The sequence below is a fragment of the Biomphalaria glabrata genome, chromosome 1 (assembly GCF_947242115.1).
Source record: "Biomphalaria glabrata chromosome 1, xgBioGlab47.1, whole genome shotgun sequence".
Lineage (NCBI taxonomy): Eukaryota > Metazoa > Mollusca > Gastropoda > Planorbidae > Biomphalaria > Biomphalaria glabrata.
Window position 1 is genome coordinate 12,085,677 of NC_074711.1, and position 21,749 is coordinate 12,107,425.

The 21,749-nt window shown below is 36.9% G+C and overlaps 1 long non-coding RNA gene across 1 annotated transcript; it reads right to left on the reverse strand.

Moving 5' to 3' along the window:
* Positions 1–94: 94 nt before the first annotated feature.
* LOC106074951 (uncharacterized) lies at positions 95–21,518 on the reverse strand. The gene is made up of 3 exons (XR_008776303.1): positions 21,163–21,518; positions 5,526–5,643; positions 95–144 (listed from the first exon to the last, which is right to left on the reverse strand). It is a non-coding gene; the product is annotated as an uncharacterized LOC106074951 (long non-coding RNA).
* Between the last annotated feature and the right edge of the window lie 231 nt (positions 21,519–21,749).

Consider the following 21,749-nt stretch of genomic DNA (forward strand, 5'->3'; position numbering starts at 1 on the left):
GACACAGTAAATCTTGGAGTCTGGACACGGTAAATCTTGGAGAAGTCTGGACACTGTAAATCTTGAAGTCTGGACACTGTAAATCTTGAAGTCTGGACACAGTAAATCTTGGAGAAGTCTGGACACAGTAAATCTTGGAGAAGTCTGCAATTCATTAGGAAGACTCGAGTTTTAATAATAATAATAATAATAATCTTTATTATCCATAAGGAAATGTCTTTTACAATTTGTGCTTTACATCAAACAAAACATTATAATTATAGAAAACCAAAATGTACATTCACTCCAGACTCACTCATGATTTACATTCGAAAAGTTTATATCTGATCAATGTTAATATTTTGTACTAACATTACTCATTCTGGGATTGGAGTTGCAGCTATGGTGACCAGATAGCTTTTCTTTTTTTTTTTAATCTAGCTATTATTCAAATGCCAGAGAGTTAAAACAAATGAGGAAATGAGAGAGAAACACACACACACAATGTGTAGAAGAGTGTGTGTGTATGAGAGTGAGAGAGAAAGAGAGAGAGAGAGAGGGAGAGAGGCAGAAAGGGAGGTATGGAACTAGGAGTCTGAAAAGAAAGAAAAACAAATCCACACGCACGTGCCCTACTAATGCCCTACTTTCTCACTGATCCGAACACTCATGTAGGTCAGTGAAGAGACTTCTTGGTTTTGAAGGTCTAAAGTGTTACTTCATTCATTGTGAGGTGTCTAGGGAAAGTGTCTTAGCTAATATGTTCAAGAAACCAGCAGACGTCAGACATTGCGGTTATCATGTACGCCATGATGTCACATCTACGATGTACAGTAACGTCAATGATACATAACTTTTATAATTCCTCTTTAATGTACATTCTTTATTCACGAGGTCTTTCATCTATTCACTTAGTCTATCATCTATACACATTGTCTTTCATCTATTCACAAGATCTATCATCTATTGACATTGTCTATCATCTATTGACAAGGTCTATCATCTATTCACAAGGTCTATCATCTATTGATAAGTTCTACCTTCTATTGACAAGGTCTATCATCTATTCTCAAGGTCTATCATATTTTCTCAAGGTCTATCATCTATGCACAAGGTCTATCATCTATTCACAGGGTCTATCATCTATGCACAAGGTCTATCATAAATTAACATAGTCATCATCTATTCACAAGGTCTTTCATCTATTCACAAGGTCTATCATCTTTTCACAAGGTCAATTGTCTATTCACAAGGTCTATCATCTATTCACATTGTCAATCATCTATTCTTATTTTTTATAATCTATTGACATTGTCAATTATCTATTCAATCATCAATTCACATCCTTTATTAAGATATATATTTTTTTTTAATGTGGAGATATACACGCTTCCCGGCGAGTGATGTCATTCTACAAAAACATGCTTGCCTGTGTGACAGAAACTTGTGACACATTAGATGGCTCTAATGTTATGTTCATTAGTCCTGGTTCAGTCCTGACCTAAATATTCACATAATTGTTCAATACGAGTCAGTGGGAGGGTATGATGATGTAGCCACCACAAGATGAAAGAGCACGGAGCCGTGATGTGTGCCGAGGTTAACGCTGACTACAAAAGTCTGACCAGAAAGTTCTTGAGAATGATTCTACGTTTCAGCATCTTCACTTCCACTCAAAGAATGGACCGGAAGTAAGAAGACTAATAAACTATATATAGCCACTTTAGATTTATAACTCTCAAAAGCCGCGGGACACACATCTGAGACCAAAAGAAAAACCGCTTCCAAGGACAGACGCAGACGGCGAAAAGAAAATCTAAATCGACCACCTGTGGACAATGGTTCAAGCTTATTATTATTATTATTATTATTATTATTATTATTATTATTATTATTATGTTAGAAATGAACGAGTAGTCATTCTCTGGCGCTGCCAGGGTCGAGTTTCGCTAAAGAGAAACAAAATTCATCGTAGTCCCTTTAACAGTTTCCACTGAGGAATTTTCTGGTGATGTGGCAGGTCTGTAGCAGTACCGCCCTCTGACAGGCAACGAAGATGTTCCTAGGAATGTTAAGGGCCTTGAAGGTGTCTGTGAGGTCAGTTGTTATTATCCCCTCGGTTGATATAACAATGGGGTATATTGTTATTTTGGACAATTTCCATAGACGCTTAATCTCCAAGCCTAGGTTCCCATATTTTCTTTGTTTTTCTATCTCAGTTTTTCTTAAATTATGTGACAGTGGTACGGCGATATCGATAATGGTAGCGGTTTTTTTCTTTTTTATCGATGAACAGCAGATCCGGGCTATTGAAATCTACCGTTTTGTCGGTCAGAATAGGCCTATCCCAGTACAGCAGATGATCAGTAGACTCGAGAACCTCTTGCGGAGAGTATTTATAATAAGGGGGAGTGTCCTTACCGATCAATTTGTACGTCAAAGCCAAGTGTTGGTGTATTAACTTTGCAACTTGGTTATTGCGACCTAGGTAGGCTGATTCTGATAGGGCTGGACATCCTGCCATAATGTGTTCAATCGACTCGCCCACATTTCCACATTTTCGGCATTTGTCGACAATATTGAGTTTCAGGATATGCTTCTCGTAATTTTTTGTCCTGATTACTCTGTCCTGTATTGCTGTAACAAAGCCTTCAGTTTCAGGGTAGAGATGACCTGCTTTGAGCCATGTTAAGGACGCAGCCTTGTCGATGTTGTCCCTAGGTAATGAAGCCGGAAATTTTCCGTGGAGTGTTTTTTCTTCCCATTTGCGAATCTCATGCCCTACGTCGTCCAAACCGACATTGACATCAGCATTGTGTAGGTTCAGAGGGGTTGCATCGGAGTCGTATTTCCGTAGGAAGGAAACTAATTTGTTGCTGGAGGCGAGCAGTTTTGATCGTATTTTTAAAACTTGCATCTTACACAATTTGAAGATGTTCTGCAATCCACGACCCCCATCCTTCCTGGGCAGGTATAACCTTATGGTGGAGGACTTGGGGTGTAGGCATCGAAACTTGGTTAGTAATTTTCTAGTGAGTCTGTCAATGTCATGTAGGTCGGTGTCAGTCCATTTGATCACACCGAAAGTGTAAAGGAGCACAGGGACGGCCCAGCTGTTTATTGCAGTGATGAGATTACTGCCAGACAGTTTGGTGTTGAGGATTTTATTAACTCTTTGCCTATATTTGCCAAGAAAGTCCTCTTTTAATTTCTTATGGTTTATCTTGGCATTCTGGTTTATTCCAAGATATTTATAAATAGAGGCGGAGTTCAATTCCTCGATGCCTTCAAATTCAATGTTTGCATTCATTGCCTTGCCCTTTTTAATGCTTATGATGCCACACTTATCCAGGCCAAAAGAGATACAGATATCGTCACTTAAGCATTTTACCGTTTTGATTAAGGTGTGTAATTTTTGCTCGGTTTCTGCATATTATTATTATTATTATTATTATTATTATTATTATTATATTTTTAATGAGTAATGTCAGCCCCCCCCCGCCCCCCCCCCCCTTTTTTTTATTAATTGGCCAAGTGTATAGAAAGGCTGTGTAAATCATCTTTTCCCCCTTGCTTGGCCTAAATCCTCCAAGGGATGCAATCGTGGCTTTACTTTATGAAAAAGCTCCCGAGTTTTGTTACGCTTTATACTACTTGTGAAACAAAGGGACGCAAACAAATTTTTGATTCATTTTGAATTTTGACACCTCATGATAAAAAATAAATTATCGCTCTTTTCCTTTTTTAAGTGCCGATCTAGATTATCTCTTCCTATTAGTCTCTTCCAGGATAGTCGCGGTCTGGCATAATCATTCTCTGCCTTTAGCATTTATCCACGATTTGAAAAGCGTTGTCAGTGATGTGTAGTCTCAATGATCACTACAAATTGTACGGCATTACATGTTTTAAAGGCATGACTCTCTGCACAGATCGCAACTACAACCATACAGATATACATAAGTTAAATATTGTTACAATTTTTCAGCGACACAAGAATGTATGCAATTGCTGTTGTTGATTTTTCATACCTCTGGTTTGTATTCTTATATAAACTTGATGCAACAACTACTTTAAAAATTTCAGTAGAGTTTCAAGTTTGGTGATGAAACTATGTTTATGTATAATATTTGCTTAACAGTTTATGTCAACATCATAAAATGATCAAATTGTAATATAGCTGTACGTGAAGCCTTAAAAGTCATGGATTCTAAACTCGGCGAGGGACATTTGAGGGCAACACAGATTGTTGTGGTCACTGACTCAGAACCTGTACTACAGGCTTTGCAAAGCCCCGGACCATGGCCTCCCAATAACGACACTGTCTTCAAGGCTTCACAGAACATAAAGCAGAGCTATGGCACCCCTGTAATAATGCAGTGGGTACCGAGTCACATAGGTGTGACTGGCAACACTGTTGCAGACTGCTTGGCCCACCAGGGAGGGCAAATTCCACCCACTGAACAGGCTGTAAGTTTTCATCATGCTCTGGCTATAATTAAAAGAACAGAAATGGAAAAGTGGCTTAGAGTTATCCTACGTAATTTAAGAGGGAAAAAAAAGAGGGGGGGGAGGGAAACAAGTAGTATTTACCCGTCACTAAATAGCAGGGCCGGACTTAACCATTGTGGGGCCCAATGTGAAACGGATTTCGCGGGACCCAGTTTGTGTAGGGATATGGATAATAAGGGAAAATTAAGAGTTAATATTAGAAATATATATATATATAATTATCTTCATGGCTCAAGAGTTTGGACGCCGAGTAATGGAAAGACGGACTAGAGTTACCCCACGTAATTTTAGAGGCGAAAAAAAGAAAGAAAAAGAGGGGGGGGAGAACAAGTAGCATTCACCCGTCACTAAATAGCAGTGCCGGACTTAACCATTGTGACCAAGAAGTCATGGAAAGAGAAAAAGTAATCTACCCTATATTCACCCGTCACTAAATAGCAGGGCCGGACTTAACCATTGTGGGCCCCAATGCGAAACGGATTTCGCGGGACCCAGTTTGGGTAGGGATACGGATAAGTGAAAATTAAGAATTTATATTAGAAAATATATTCGTCTATGCATTTTGTTTATTCTTTACTACGTACAGAATTATTTCCTATATAGATCACGCTCAATAGCAAGAATTACCAAATGTTTCAATCTATCTACGAATTATTGACCTTAAGTATTTCTTCATTAGTTTGAGGCGCGAGAAGCTTCTTTCACTAGATTCCACAATTGTTTTTAAAATGTTTTACATGTTTCGGATGTGCCTTCAGAGTTGAAGTTAATTACTTCCTAGTCCAAACCTCCCGCAGGGCAATACCAGTAATTGGCTGCCTGGTCATACGGTTTGCGCGCTGGACTGTCGTTCGATTTATCGATGGTCCCGGGTTCAAACCCTGCCCGCTCCCGTTCTGCGGGAAGTTTGGACTAGGAAGTAAATTATCTTCAACCCTGAAGGAACATCCGAACCATGTAAAATTTTTTCCAAACAATTATTTTTAAGTAGAGGCTAATTAGTGATCTGAGCCTTTATTAATGTTAGTACAGCTCACCATTCACGTTTGACTGCTAAATCGTCTGGCACGTTGTCTCGATGGTCCAGGATTCGAACTATGCCCTTCCCCTTCTCCGCCGTCTTACGGGAAGTTCGTGCCTGGAGGAACTTTAATTCTGAAACATATCAAGCAAAATAATATCTTAAACTTGTTCAATATGTTGTTGTTATCTATTAGAATGACAATCTAGTGTCATACAATTAGATGTAGCGTAGATTGTTTCTTAAAAACAGTTTAAGGAAAAAAAGTTCATAAAGTTGAAGTCGTCCGAGAAAGAGGACATAGAATAACCTTAATATCTAGAAGTAAACATCTCCTGGGCTCCGATCCAGCCGTCTAGTCAGTACACAAATATTTCCGATCTTGTTAAGATAGATGTCTAGAATTTCCTTTCCGTAGAACGAATTTATAGGACAATGTCATTTCATCTCGCTCCACATTGATGTAATCTCAGTGTTTTACAGTAAGTAATTCTTGAGATTTCTGTGTCAAGGCTACACTAGTAGTCAGGGGTAGACCAGGAGTGAGGGCAGACCAGGCGTGAGGGCAGACCTGGAGTGAAGCTAGACGGCAAAAAGACAAACAAATGAATAAGTAATAGGAAGTGACTCGGATTACCAAGCACATCAACGCTGGACAATAATTGGTCACGTACTGCCCAAAGAGACAACTGTAAGCGAACATTACGCGATATACGTTAAAACAGTGATAATATTAAAATGTCAATGACCAGGCGCACGTTCGCAGCACTAATAAGATTGTGTAAGAAACACCACGTAGACAAGTCTAAGATTGTGCTTGTCTGTATTATTAACATTGCTAAAATATTTCAATTACTAAGTCATATTTCAACATTTTAACTGTGTCCAAAACACCAGTGATGAGTCTAGAGCAGCAAATGTGTCTAGAACAGTAAATGTGAGTCTAGAACAGTAAATGTGAGTCTAGAACAGCAAATGTGAGTCTAGAACAGCAAATGTGTGTCTAGAACAGCAAATGGGAGTCTAGAACAGCAAATGGGAGTCTAGAACAGCCAATGTGAGTCTAGAACAGCAAATGTGTGTCTAGAACAGCAGACGTGAGTCTAGAACAGCCAATGTGAGTCTAGAACAGCAAATGTGAGTCTAGAACAGCAGACGTAAGATCTTTGAACATGGTTAGAATACAAACTAAACAGCATTCACTTATTACAAGTATTACGAAGTCAGTAATAGTCGAGAATATATATACAAAAAATAATATATTGTTCACGTAGTCTATCTCTTTCTTTCTCTCCCTTTCGATGTCTCTCTCTCTCTCTCTCTCTCTCCTTTACTTTCTTTCTTTCTGTCTATCTCCTTCTCTATCAGCCTCTCTTTTCCTATATCTCTTCCTCTCCCACTCCACATCCTCTCTCTCTCTCTCTCTCTCTCTCTCTTTCTCTCTGTCTCTCCCGATAATAGTCAAGAATTTACACACACAAACAAACACACTAAAACAATGATTTTTATTTCTTTTCAAACTAAAACGATTTGGTTATAAAGATAATGGCCATTGTCTGTACAAATATTTATCTAGATCTCTGCAGTTTTAAAAGCAAATCAATACTTGATATCTCCTAGCTTCGTAAACCAATAGAATTAAATTGCAGACCAAATTGTTTAGTTTTTTAATATAACGCGATCTCAAACATCGAACAAAACTAAAGATTTTTTACTAGCCTCTACTTCACAGGAACAGTGCTTTCAAGCCGTTCCCTTCAGATCCTTGGTATTTGTTACTGCTGCTGCTATTTTTGGTACTTCGGGCGGCTCTGTTCAATCAGATATTTGACCCAATTATGGTTTTGACCTATTTATTGATTATTCCCCTTTTGATGACGCGCGGCAAATAGCGCGAGGTCAAGAAAAAGGACCATATGTTCTCATCTCTCTGGTGATAAATTTAAAAATAACAATCGCACACATCTCCACACACACGCAATCTAAGTGTAACACATACACACAAATCACACACACACACACACAAGCACGCAAGTATGCCCTTATCATGAAAAACTTCACACACAAAAAACAAATCCATACTAGACAACTAATGTTTTGAAATAGTAGGCACAAAATGCCTAAGTTGGCATCTAGAGTCGTGGAAATAAAGGTCACGTGTCCAAACAAATGATGATGACAGGCGTAGAATGTGTAGATTCTGAGACAATCAAAAGTAGACACACACACATAACAAAGAAACAAAACATTTCAATGATCTTCATATTTGTCAGATCTCTTAGGCTCTTAGGGATATTTGTAACAAAGAAACGAAACATTTCAATGATCTTCATATTTGTCAGATCTCTTAGGCTCTTAGGGATATTTGTAACAAAGAAACGAAACATTTCAATGATCTTCATATTTGTCAGATCTCTTAGGCTCTTAGGGATATTTGTAACAAAGAAACAAAACATTTCAATGATCTTCATATTTGTCAGATCTCTTAGGCTCTTAGGGATATTTGTAACAAAGAAACAAAACATTTCAATGATCTTCATATTTGCCAGATCTCTTAGGCTCTTAGGGATATTTGTAACAAAGAAACGAAACATTTCAATGATCTTCATATTTGTCAGATCTCTTAGGCTCTTAGGGATATTTGGTAATGACATTCTTCCATTTAAGTCAACTATGGTAACCATTCTCTCTGTATCTGGTCTAGCTGAAAAGGGGAGGGGGGTTCAAATTTCAAAATTACCCCGTACCCCAACTTGGGGGGGGGGGGGTTTCCAAATGAGCGTCCGAATTTTTGTTTACCTTAAATATTACGCTAATGCCATGTTATCTTGTTGTTGTGTAATTAGTGACCATGTTGCATGTATTCCACACGTTAGACTTATATATTTGATTTATTATCTCATGTCATGATGTCGAATGTCAAAATGCAGGGGCTCCTAAAGATGCCAAGCCCCTCGGGTCCCCAAATCCTTGCTACGCCACTCTCTCTCTCTCTCTCTCTCTCCTCTCTCTCTCTCTCTCTCTCTCTCTCTCTGTGTGTGTGTGTGTGTGTCAGTGTATGTATGTGTGTGTGCATTCTTCAGATTTGTTTACTTTCAAAAGGCAATCTTGAAGCAATAAAATAATTAAAAGAGAAAAAAAGGAAAATTGGTTTGAACACAATGTTAACAATAAAGACCAGATGTCAGATTGAATTCGGAACTTAACTTTGTCCGGGACACTGTGCTAGTAAGATCTTCGTTGCCAACTAAATTTTAAGCATTAACTAAGCATTAAGCTTAGTATATTTTTTTTTATAATTGTGTTAATCTATTATTATCTCCTTCAGCTTCACCTATCCCTTAGTCTGTTGAACCGTTGGGGCGCCAGATAAGATTTGTTGACCCTCTTTCTTCATTCCGCTCTGTCTTTTGCCTTGGATAGAACCTCTTTCAATGGCAGGCCTGTTTATTCTTTTATGTTGTCTTCCCATCGCTTTCTCTGCTTCTTATTCTTTTCCTGGTACTGGTTCCCTGAAGGAAGGTCTCTATGAGCTGTGTTGACCTTGCGATATGGCCTAGCCTATTATTATACACGCACAATTATATCCCTGTGTGTGGTACACGGCACCGCCCATAAATGCTTCTAGATTCAATTCTCTTTTACTAAAATGAACACAGAAAAACTTACTTTCGTTATTATTTGCACTGGGCACACAAACTAGCTATTTGTTAGTCCCCCTATATCCACTAAAGGAAAAGTAAAGTACTCCTAAACATTCCGGAATTTCTAATCCCAGTCTTCACCGAGATTTGAACTTGGGAACTCTCTGTTCAGAAACCAAGAGCTTTACCACTCAGCCACCAAGCTCCATTCCTTCACCGAGATTTGAACTTGGGAACTCTCTGTTCAGAAGACAAGCGCTTTACCACTCAGCCACCAAGCTCCATTCCCTCACCGAGATTTGAACTGGGAACTATCTGTTCAGAAGACAAGCGCTATACCACTCAGCCACCAAGCTCCATTCCTTCACCGAGATTTGAACTGGGAACTATCTGTTCAGAAACCAAGCGCTTTACCACTCAGCCACCAAGCTCCATTCCTTCACCGAGATTTGAACTGGGAACTATCTGTTCAGAAGACAAGCGCTATACCACTCAGCCACCAAGCTCCATTCCTTCACCGAGATTTGAACTGGGAACTATCTGTTCAGAAACCAAGCGCTTTACCACTCAGCCACCAAGCTCCATTCCTTCACCGAGATTTGAACTGGGAACTATCTGTTCAGAAGACAAGCGCTATACCACTCAGCCACCAAGCTCCATTCCTTCACCGAGATTTGAACTGGGAACTCTCTGTTCAGAAGACAAGCGCTGTGTTCAATATCGTTCAATCGCCCAACAAAATAATTGTATCGCACTTTGTCCCTATACAAATGTATTCATGACTTCTGATTTTGGGTGGTTATAGTGAAATTATGAAATTTAAATTTTGAAATGGACTAAACAATAGTGAAACGAAATTGTCGGTGTGAGTCTGCCAATAATGCAACATTCCCACTACCTCTAGATCTAGAATCTAGATGTAATCGATATTAGATTTACGTACAAATATAAGCAACGCTTATTAAATTCAATAAAATTGATTTGTTATCGCATAATACGGTAATACGGCTGACTAAGCCGACTTGGTTCTAGACCTAGCATAGTCTGAAGCCAAATTTTCATTTATTTATTTTTAGTTTGAAAAATTATAACGGTCAAACTAAAGTTTTCCCCGTTTGGCCAACGAGCTAGTAATTCTTTTCTCAATCTGTACCATGTACCATAAGTCTAAATACATATGTAACTCAAAGAATCTGTACCATGTACCATAAGTCTAAATACACATGTAACTCAAAGAATCTGTACCATGTACCATAAGTCTAAATATACATGTAACTCAAAGAATCTGTACCATGTACCATAAGTCTAAATATACTTGTAACTCAAAGAATCTGTACCATGTACCATAAGTCTAAATACATATGTAACTCAAAGAATCTGTACCATGTACCATAAGTCTAAATATACATGTAACTCAAAGAATCTGTACCATGTACCATAAGTCTAAATATACATGTAACTCAAAGAATCTGTACCATGTACCATAAGTCTAAATACATATGTAACTCAAAGAATCTGTACCATGTACCATAAGTCTAAATATACATGTAACTCAAAGAATCTGTACCATGTACCATAAGTCTAAATACACATGTAACTCAAAGAATCTGTACCATGTACCATAAGTCTAAATATACATGTAACTCAAAGAATCTGTACCATGTAGCATAAGTCTAAATATACTTGTAACTCAAAGAATCTGTACCATGTACCATAAGTCTAAATACATATGTAACTCAAAGAATCTGTACCATGTACCATAAGTCTAAATATACATGTAACTCAAAGAATCTGTACCATGTACCATAAGTCTAAATACATATGTAACTCAAAGAATCTGTACCATGTACCATAAGTCTAAATATACATGTAACTCAAAGAATCTGTACCATGTACCATAAGTCTAAATACATATGTAACTCAAAGAATCTGTACCATGTACCATAAGTCTAAATATACATGTAACTCAAAGAATCTGTACCATGTACCATAAGTCTAAATACATATGTAACTCAAAGAATCTGTACCATGTACCATAAGTCTAAATATACATGTAACTCAAAGAATCTGTACCATGTACCATAAGTCTAAATATACATGTAACTCAAAGAATCTGTACCATGTACCATAAGTCTAAATACATATGTAACTCAAAGAATCTGTACCATGTACCATAAGTCTAAATATACATGTAACTCAAAGAATCTGTACCATGTACCATAAGTCTAAATACACATGTAACTCAAAGAATCTGTACCATGTACCATAAGTCTAAATATACATGTAACTCAAAGAATCTGTACCATGTACCATAAGTCTAAATATACATGTAACTCAAAGAATCTGTACCATGTACCATAAGTCTAAATACATATGTAACTCAAAGAATCTGTACCATGTACCATAAGTCTAAATACATATGTAACTCAAAGAATCTGTACCATGTACCATAAGTCTAAATATACATGTAACTCAAAGAATCTGTACCATGTACCATAAGTCTAAATATACATGTAACTCAAAGAATCTGTACCATGTACCATAAGTCTAAATACATATGTAACTCAAAGAATCTGTACCATGTACCATAAGTCTAAATATACATGTAACTCAAAGAATCTGTACCATGTACCATAAGTCTAAATATACATGTAACTCAAAGAATCTGTACCATGTACCATAAGTCTAAATACATATGTAACTCAAAGAATCTGTACCATGTACCATAAGTCTAAATATACATGTAACTCAAAGAATCTGTACCATGTACCATAAGTCTAAATACACATGTAACTCAAAGAATCTGTACCATGTACCATAAGTCTAAATATACATGTAACTCAAAGAATCTGTACCATGTACCATAAGTCTAAATATACATGTAACTCAAAGAATCTGTACCATGTACCATAAGTCTAAATACATATGTAACTCAAAGAATCTGTACCATGTACCATAAGTCTAAATATACATGTAACTCAAACAATCTGTACCATGTACCATAAGTCTAAATACATATGTAACTCAATGTGCGTTTCAGTTACATCCGTGCTCCTCAAGACATTGTATGTGTGTGTGTGTGTGTACAACTTCTCAAGTCGAACTTCTAAATTGGTATCTACTTATCTGCCATCAATTCTTTCCATTAAGATAGTAAATCCAAGCTACTTTAAAGGACTTGACTTTGTCCTGACTTATCATACAATGACCTAGGACCTAATGAGATATCCCACTGTGCGCGCTTCAACGTCCTTGACCTAGCTCTATTCACGTTATGCCATCAAGCAATAATATCGTCATTATAATTTGCAAATCCTATTTAGATCACTGTCTAGGCAAGTGCGGTCAGTCACACCGTGACACCAATCTATATAACGGTCACTTTTTTACACCCATGATCAGCCTCGGACATTCAGACGTTGCTATAATCTATACTCCTCGAGTGAGTAACATTGGACTGCTTTCCGACAGCTGAAATATTTTTGACATTGAATGTGTGTTTTTTGTTCTAAATATGTTGTCGTTTAGCTATATTTGGAGTCCCTAGCTGGGTGATAAAGTGCTTGACTTCCGAACCGATGGGTCCCGGGTTCGAATCCTGGTATTTTAATTTCGGGATCTTTAGAGCACCCCTAAGTCCGCCCAGCTCTAATGGGTACCTGACATTAGTTGAGGAAAAGTAAAGGCAGTTGTAGCCACATGACACTCTCGTTAACCGTCGGTCACAGTAAAAGTTTTATGAAATTAATGGAGCGCAAGGTCTGAAAGGGGAACTTTATTAATATTTAAAAATCAAACTTTTAAATGCCGTCTCCCAAATATGAATTAATGCAAAGCTGACTGTCGATATACATGTATTTGCAAAGAGTCTGTAAGTAATAACTCTACTACAAATATTAGGTCCTGGCAATGTATGTACATCAATAGGACTGGATTTATACTTGATAAAGCCCTAAGCTATTTCAGACATCTGACTTCTGATATAATTTTGTCTGCTATCGGTTTTAGCGGGCTTAGTATAATTTTTAACTGGACTTTGCTGGGATGACTTATGAAGCTGATGGTGCGGTAGTTTTGACAGAGTTGTAAATTGACTTTCTTTGGAAGGGTGATAATAAGTGATTGGGTCCAGAGCTTGACTGCCAGATCTTGTTGCAAATCTTAAAAAATGCGTTTATCATGGCTTCTTCTCCAGCCTGTAGAAGTTCACATGGAATGTTGTCAACTCCGGCTGATTTTCCCTTTTTAGGGGAAGTCACTGCTAAAGCTACTTCTGAGCGAAGAATAGGATATTCGTCAATGTTGGATACTGCCGGGACATTTAGTAACTCTTGAGATTTCAAAGTTCTACAACTCTGAACAGTATTCCGTCCATCTTCTTATCACATCTTTTTCCTCAGTTAAGCATCTATTGTTTTTGTCTTGTATTGTGTTGGTTCTTCCATGCTTTGAGGTAGTGAGGTCCTTTACTAGTTGTTAAGCCTTTTCACTGTCATTCCTGTTCAGTCCCTGTTCAATGTCTTGACACTTATTCTCTATCATTCTTCGCTTCTTTCATTCCCTTTTTAATCCGTGTCTTTGACACTTTTGATTTCGGAGACATACAATTACTGTAATGTTATATATACACCTCAGCGGTTACAGAATGCCACAAGTGTAATGACCAGTACTAAATGTCTTAAATATTGCATAGAATAACGGTCTAAGGCCTATTTATTTCATGTCTAAGATAAGACAAGATAATTTTATTTGTCCAAACAAATGGACATTCAGTTTGACTACACTCGTCCATCTCAGCATTCCTACTCAAACAATAACAAGTACCTGGTGACCGAGCCTCGCTCGGAGGAGTCATTCGTTAGGGAAAAATATTTACCCGAAACTTTTTAAATGACGAAAATGAGGGATCTGATAAAGGTTACTAATCCGAAGTATTGTCAAGAAGCGTTTCCCTTCGAGCACCCCTGTTATGCTGATCAGCCTTAAGTTCACTAAAAAGACTTTGGAAGATATCAGAGCCCCACACGGGATACGTGCCCTGCCCAGCGTGACTGTCGGACTATAATAAGTTCATACCAGCGTTCGCTAGAACAACGCTGTTTGTCGTGCGGTCTTGCCACCATATGTCCATGATGGTGTGAAAACATCTTTGGTGAAAGTGTTCAAGAAGTCTTAGTTGCTTTCTGTCAAGTACCCATGTATCAGATCCACATAGAGAGGTAAAGAAAACCACTGCTTGGTAGACACTGATTTTGTAGGCTGGCGGAACGATTTATTTCGCCACACTCTTGCTTGGAGGCGTCCAAATGTATTACTGGCCCTGATCAGACGCTTATCAACCTCCCTTAAAAGCAATGCGTAATTTGATTCTCTGCTTTCCAGATGTGTGAAGGTGTCTACCATGTATATCCATTCACGATGATCTTTGGGGCTGAGTTGATTTTATTGGGTGAATTCCGGAACATGACTTTGGTTTTTCCGAGGTTATAGTTAAACTAAAAGAGGCGGCAACGTTCGCTTATTCGGGAACCGCGAGCTGGAGATCAGGTCAGTGTGAACAAGTAAGGCGTAGAGAAGCTGTGCCATGACCATTTCCTTGGTTTGGGTATGGAACAGTAGACTTTGAAGATTGAACACATTCTAATAATTTACCAGCAAAAAAAAAAATATTAACCTGCATAGTTTATTATTCTAAGCTTTCTAAACTATCAATATTTAGTCATTTGCTTTGAAAAGAATATCTATAAATAACATCTATTTATTTACCAAATAAATTGTTTACACTTAAATTGCGGAGAGCCGTGTAAGTGACTTTTACTTTGTTGACAAGTCTAATAGGACCTACAATAAGATGGTGAGTAAATGTTTCATTAGGTCTATTGATTCACTAAAACTTGTTCATGTTTGTGGAGAACTGTTTTAGTGCACTGCAATAAGCCGGTGACGTAAGCGTGTCAAGTTTTTTTTTTCTTAGACGTGATAGACAAATGTTCATTCATAAAAGAATTTTGCTAAAATTATCTGACAATGAAACATTTTCAAATCGATATAACGGTCGACCTCGAGTTGTCCCCTTTGTGGCCAATGAGTTGAGAATTGTTTTCTCATTTTTATACATATACGTTGAAATTTTAAAGAAAATCGTTTGAACCGTTTTTGAAATAAAATGTATATATATATATATATATATTATATATATATATATATATATATATAAATATACATATACAATACATACATACATACATACAAGAACTTCTCGCTTAAGAGTATAGGATATATAGATGCAAACAGAAGTAGAAAGTAGGCTTTAAGTGCCCAGATATATTCCCAGTCTAGTTCTAGAATACTAGATGTCTACAATGTATCTTCCCATTCTAATATATTTCCAGTTTCATTGCCGGTTACTAGATGTCTATAATGTATCTTACCATTCTAATATATTTCCAGTTAAATTGCCGGTTACTATATGTCTATAATGTATCTTCCCATTCGAAGATATTTCCAGTTTACTTGCCGGTTACTAGATGTCTACAATGTATCTTCCCATTCGAATATATTTCCAGTTTACTTGCCGGTTACTATATGTCTATAATGTATCTTCCCATTCGAAGATATTTCCAGTTTACTTGCCGGTTACTAGATGTCTACAATGTATCTTCCCATTCGAATATATTTCCAGTTAAATTGCCGGTTACTAGATGTCTATAATGTATCTTACCATTCTAATATATTTCCAGTTTAATTGCCGGTTACTAGATGTCTACAATGTATCTTCCCATTCGAATATATTTCCAGTTAAATTGCCGGTTACTAGATGTCTATAATGTATCTTACCATTCTAATATATTTCCAGTTTAATTGCCGGTTACTATATGTCTATAATGTATCTTCCCATTCGAAGATATTTCCAGTTTACTTGCCGGTTACTAGATGTCTACAATGTATCTTCCCATTCGAATATATTTCCAGTTTACTTGCCGGTTACTATATGTCTATAATGTATCTTCCCATTCGAAGATATTTCCAGTTTACTTGCCGGTTACTATATGTCTATAATGTATCTTCCCATTCGAAGATATTTCCAGTTTACTTGCCGGTTACTAGATGTCTACAATGTATCTTCCCATTCGAATATATTTCCAGTTAAATTGCCGGTTACTAGATGTCTATAATGTATCTTACCATTCTAATATATTTCCAGTTTAATTGCCGGTTACTAGATGTCTATAATGTATCTTACCATTCTAATATATTTCCAGTTTAATTGCCGGTTACTATATGTCTATAATGTATCTTCCCATTCGAAGATATTTCCAGTTTACTTGCCGGTTACTAGATGTCTACAATGTATCTTCCCATTCGAATATATTTCCAGTTAAATTGCCGGTTACTAGATGTCTATAATGTATCTTCCCATTCGAATATATTTCCAGTTTAATTGCCGGTTACTATATGTCTATAATGTATCTTCCCATTCGAATATATTTCCAGTTTAATTGCCGGTTACTAGATGTCTGTACTGCCGTCCAACGTTGTATAAGCAAAGATCTAGATCTATGTTGAATTCAGTAAATCAACTACAGACTTAAGAAAGTGAAATGTCATGTCGAGAGCTGACTTTAGGACGGCCAGTGTAGCAACTGGGGCACGTGACACGCTGACCTCGCCGTCTGGACCAGAGCCAACGTCTTAGTCATACGCTTGCCCCTCACACCCGGAGAAGCTGACCGCACAGGGCACTCACACCGGACCGCGGCAGCACACAGCAACACCCTTTCCCCCAGCTCCCCCCCCCCCATCATCTCAGACAGGCTGACACCCCTCCCAACCTCTCCGGTTCTATAAGTGAGATATATCTACTCTCCCCAAGCGGCTGTAGCGTGGGAAAGAATATTAGAACTCAGCCTTTGTGCTTGTTAAATCTTCACTTATAGCTGAACATAATAATACAGGTGAGAACTAATAAGAACTAATGTTAAAGACGCTCGATGGAACGGAACGCAGTGATACAATTGTACATATGATCTTTGCCCCAGGCTATAATTTATATATATATATATATATATATATATATATATATATATATATATAGATAGATATATAGATATATATAGATATATATATGCACAGATAGATAGATAGATAGATTATGTTTCATTAAAATAAATTAAATACACTGAAAAGAGTACAATTACAAGTGAAATCTTGCATTTTAAGAAATTGAACCTTATAAAATTAAAAAACAAACAATAGATGCCCATTCTTGTGACAAAAGCTCCAACTACTACAAGTTAATTTATAGCTATTTCCCCGTCTTACTGTGTAGTTCATAAAGCCAAACTCTTTTTTTTTAGGCTGTTGTTTCAAAGTTGTTTGTGCTGTTGGAATATTCTCCCTGCGTTCTTTATGATCTGAGTAAAAACAGAATTTAAAATTTATTTTTATTTGAAAACGGTATAGAGTCTGACGTAATGAAGTTTGGTGTTTTTTTTTACTACTCTGATGAATAAGTGTTGATTCAAGGGGCACCATGTCCAATAGAAACATGTCGGACATACATCACTTAGCCCTTTTACGGACCCCTAGGGTAAAGTGCAGATTGCACAATGATATATAAAATCGGCCAAATTACGTCATTTAAAAAAAAAGTCTGCGACATCTGCTTCAGACTAGACGCCGCCCCTCTAAACTTCAATTCTTATCAATCTGTAATTATAGACGCAAGTCCGACAACTTGATTTTCTGGTCTGATTTATAGATTCCCCTGGAAAACTTTTTTAAAGAAACAAAAAAAACACATGATGTCAGGGCGACCCTAGACTTGTTGCCAGGTCCCCCGATGAAGATGACAGTACTTGTTATTTATTTCTAGTTTCCAAGTCTTGTCTTTAGTGCTTGCTTCACCCATCATTAGGGATAGGACCTCCAGGTTTTCTCCCTTGATTTAGTATTGAGGTCAACTGGAGATTTAACATTCTAATAAAACACATTAATGACACAATTACCCCTCAAGTCCACGCGAGCATTTAGTCCAAGCGATGTATTCAAATCATTTCGTTAAACACACACGATGGGTAGTTAAAAATATAGTGACAATGGTATGTAACAATAAGAACATGTATACAGACAACAGTGAAAGTCAATAAGCATCCTATCTGAAAGTGGGACAATACCTACAAAAGTGTATTTCAACGTAATTCTAACTTGGCAACGCTTATCAGGGCCGGTCCTACAGGTTGCGGGGCCCTATGCGAAACGGATTGCGCGGGGCCTAATTTGGGTTGTGATAAGGATAATAAGTGAAAATTACGATTTTTATTACAAAATAAATTCGTCTTTGCATTTTATTCATACTTTACTAAGTACAAAATCACGGTCTAATTAACTTTACGAGCCTTCTACAGTAGATAGTAGTTTTCCAACAAAAAGCCGATAAACATTCAGATCTGCCTTTTAGATTTACTATCGACTCTCAAAATATCGCTTTTTTAAAATAAGAGGTCGAGATAGATGTATATTTGTATGCTAATAACTATTGAAGTAAATTAAATATTTGAATTCTTGTTTGGTTAAAATTCAGCTTATTTTTACATTTTTATGAAATGAAAGCTTACAATGTCTTTTTTTTAAAGCGCGAGTAGTATTGGCTTTTTTCCATATTGAATGACACAAAAAATGACAATTTTGTCTGTTTTAAGATTTGCATCAGTTTTCAGAAGATTTTATTAATTTATGGACATTTTCATGACTTTTTCTTATATTTTATACTTTCAGGAGAATTCCAGGAACCATTTAATAATAAGTTAAAATGGTTTAATTTAATAATTTACACATAGAATTCGCATCGCGCGGGGCCTATGAAAGTGCGGGGCCCACTGCGGTCGCATAGGTTGCAGTGGCCTAAGACCGGCCCTGACGCTTATGAGAGACTGTCTTATAATAGCAAGGTTGACTAGAGAGTAAAATGCGGTAATTGAAGCTGTAGCCGTGTGACGTCATGTGTCAAAAATCTTTTTTTTTTCTTACGGCATTCGGAACAAATTTTTTTTATTTTAAGATGATAAATACTTTTGAAACATTGTAGCTGTCAAACACGAATTCTCACCCGTTTAATTAGCTAGTGACTTTTTCTCCAAAGATCAAATATTACATTTCTGGATGAATCCTTAGAATGTCAAGAACCTTGTTTGTTTAACTTCCAAGTTTCTCCACCATCCAATACGAGAGTGCCAGCTTGTTGAATGAAGGGACAAAAACATGAAGACCATATACAAATGGACAACGGTAAGAATATTTATTTGAACAAAACCTTAGTGTCGTTGTTGGCGCTCATATAATTGTTCATGTTACTGCTCTTGTTGTAGATGTTGTAAAGGATGTTGTTATTGTTGCAAATGTAGCTGTTGTTGTAAATGTAGCTGTTGTTGTAAATGTAGTTGTTGTTGTAAATGTAGCTGTTGTTGTAAATGTAGCTGTTGTTGTAGATGTAGCTGTTGTTGTAAATGTAGCTGTTGTTGTAAATGTAGCTGTTGTTGTAAATGTAGATGTAGTTGTAAATGTAGATGTTGTTGTAAATGTAGATGTAGTTGTAAATGTAGCTGTTGTTGTAAATGTAGATGTAGTTGTAAATGTAGCTGTTGTTGTAAATGTAGATGTAGTTGTAAATGTAGATGTAGTTGTAAATGTAGCTGTTGTTGTAAATGTAGCTGTTGTTGTAAATGTAGCTGTTGTTGTAAATGTAGATGCAGTTGTAAATGTAGCTGTTGTTGTAAATGTAGATGTAGTTGTAAATGTAGCTGTTGTTGTAAATGTAGATGTAGTTGTAAATGTAGCTGTTGTTGTAAATGTAGATGCAGTTGTAAATGTAGCTGTTGTTGTAAATGTAGATGCAGTTGTAAATGTAGCTGTTGTTGTAAATGTAGATGCAGTTGTAAATGTAGCTGTTGTTGTAAATGTAGATGTAGTTGTAAATGTAGCTGTTGTTGTAAATGTAGCTGTTGTTGTAAATGTAGCTGTTGTTGTAAATGTAGCTGTTGTTGTAGATGTAGCTGTTGTTGTAAATGTAGCTGTTGTTGTAAATGTATCTGTAGTTGTAAATGTATCTGTAGTTGTAAATGTATCTGTAGTTGTAAATGTAGCTGTTGTTGTAAATGTAGCTGTTGTTGTAAATGTAGCTGTTGTTGTAAATGTAGCTGTTGTAAATGTAGCTGTTGTTATAAATGTAGCTGTTGTAAATGTAGCCGTTGTTGTAAATGTAGCTGTTGTTGTAAATGTAGCTGTTGTTGTAAATGTAGCTGTTGTTGTAAATGTAGCTGTTGTTGTAAATGTAGCTGTTGTTGTAAATGTAGCTGTTGTTGTAAATGTAGCTGTTGTTGTAAATGTAGCTGTTTTTGTAAATGTAGCTGTTGTTGTAAATGTAGCTGTTGTTGCTGCTGTTGTAAATGTAGCTGTTGTTGCTGCTGTTGTAAATGTAGCTGCTGTTGTTGTAGTTGTTGTAAAGGATGCTGTTATTGTTGTAAAGGTTATTCTACTAAATGGTGTTGTTCTTAACGTTATTGTTGTTAAATAGTTGTTGCAATAGTTGTTAATGCTGCTGTTGTTGTAAAAAGTGTCATTGTTGTAAATGTTTTTGTTCATGATAATATCCTTGTGGCTTTTATATTTTAGATCAAACATTATTATATTAGCAATACACTTTATATAGCAATATTTTTTTGTCTAAGAAAATGTAAATTTTATGTACTTTGTTTATAATTTAACCCCTGCCCTACTCCTGTTGTAACTTTTGTTTTAGGCTAGGTACAGAAACGTAAAGAACGTGACGAGACGATAGAGTTAATTCAAAACAAGAGATAATGTGAGCCAACACTCAGCAGCTAATCACTCAAATTAACTTATAAGTAACTATATGTTACACACACACATAGAAGCACACATATAGACACTTCTAAAGACATAGAAACACACACATAGACACACATAGACACACATAGACACACAGGTTACTGGGATATCACGCTCTCTTCCGCAGGCACAAAGACGTCCTCCTTTAAAGTGCAAGTTCCAGGGGCCGCTGGTCCATTGACCTATTTCGCGCCAAGACATCTTCTATGATTCTCTGTCATAATCCTAAGCTGGGGGTCTCAATGTAGTTTTACACGCAAGAGAGCGGGACTACAACTAAAAGCGGGGAGAGAGGGGAAGACTACCGAGTGACATTGAAGTTCCCACTCATGGTTTGTGTGTGGGGTGCACTTTAAGATCATTACTTTGCAGTAGAAGAGCGCCTTTCGGGCGACTTCTAAATCCCTAACGCCCCAACCATCACTTCCCTTTTACTTCCTCTCCTCCTAATTTAAAACTATCCCCTCCCACTCCCACGGGTCACCCAAAAAAAAAATGGGTTACGAAGAAACGGAAACCTCCTGTCGACCAATGCCGTTGAAAGACCATAATAATAACAAATAGTATTTTAATAAATAATTTAAAATGCGGTGAATCACCATCGGACTGTCACTGTCAGTGCATCTGGTGTACACTAACACTGAATCAAATTTGTTAAGCTCTTGTAGCTCAATTTCTTCTTTCATTAT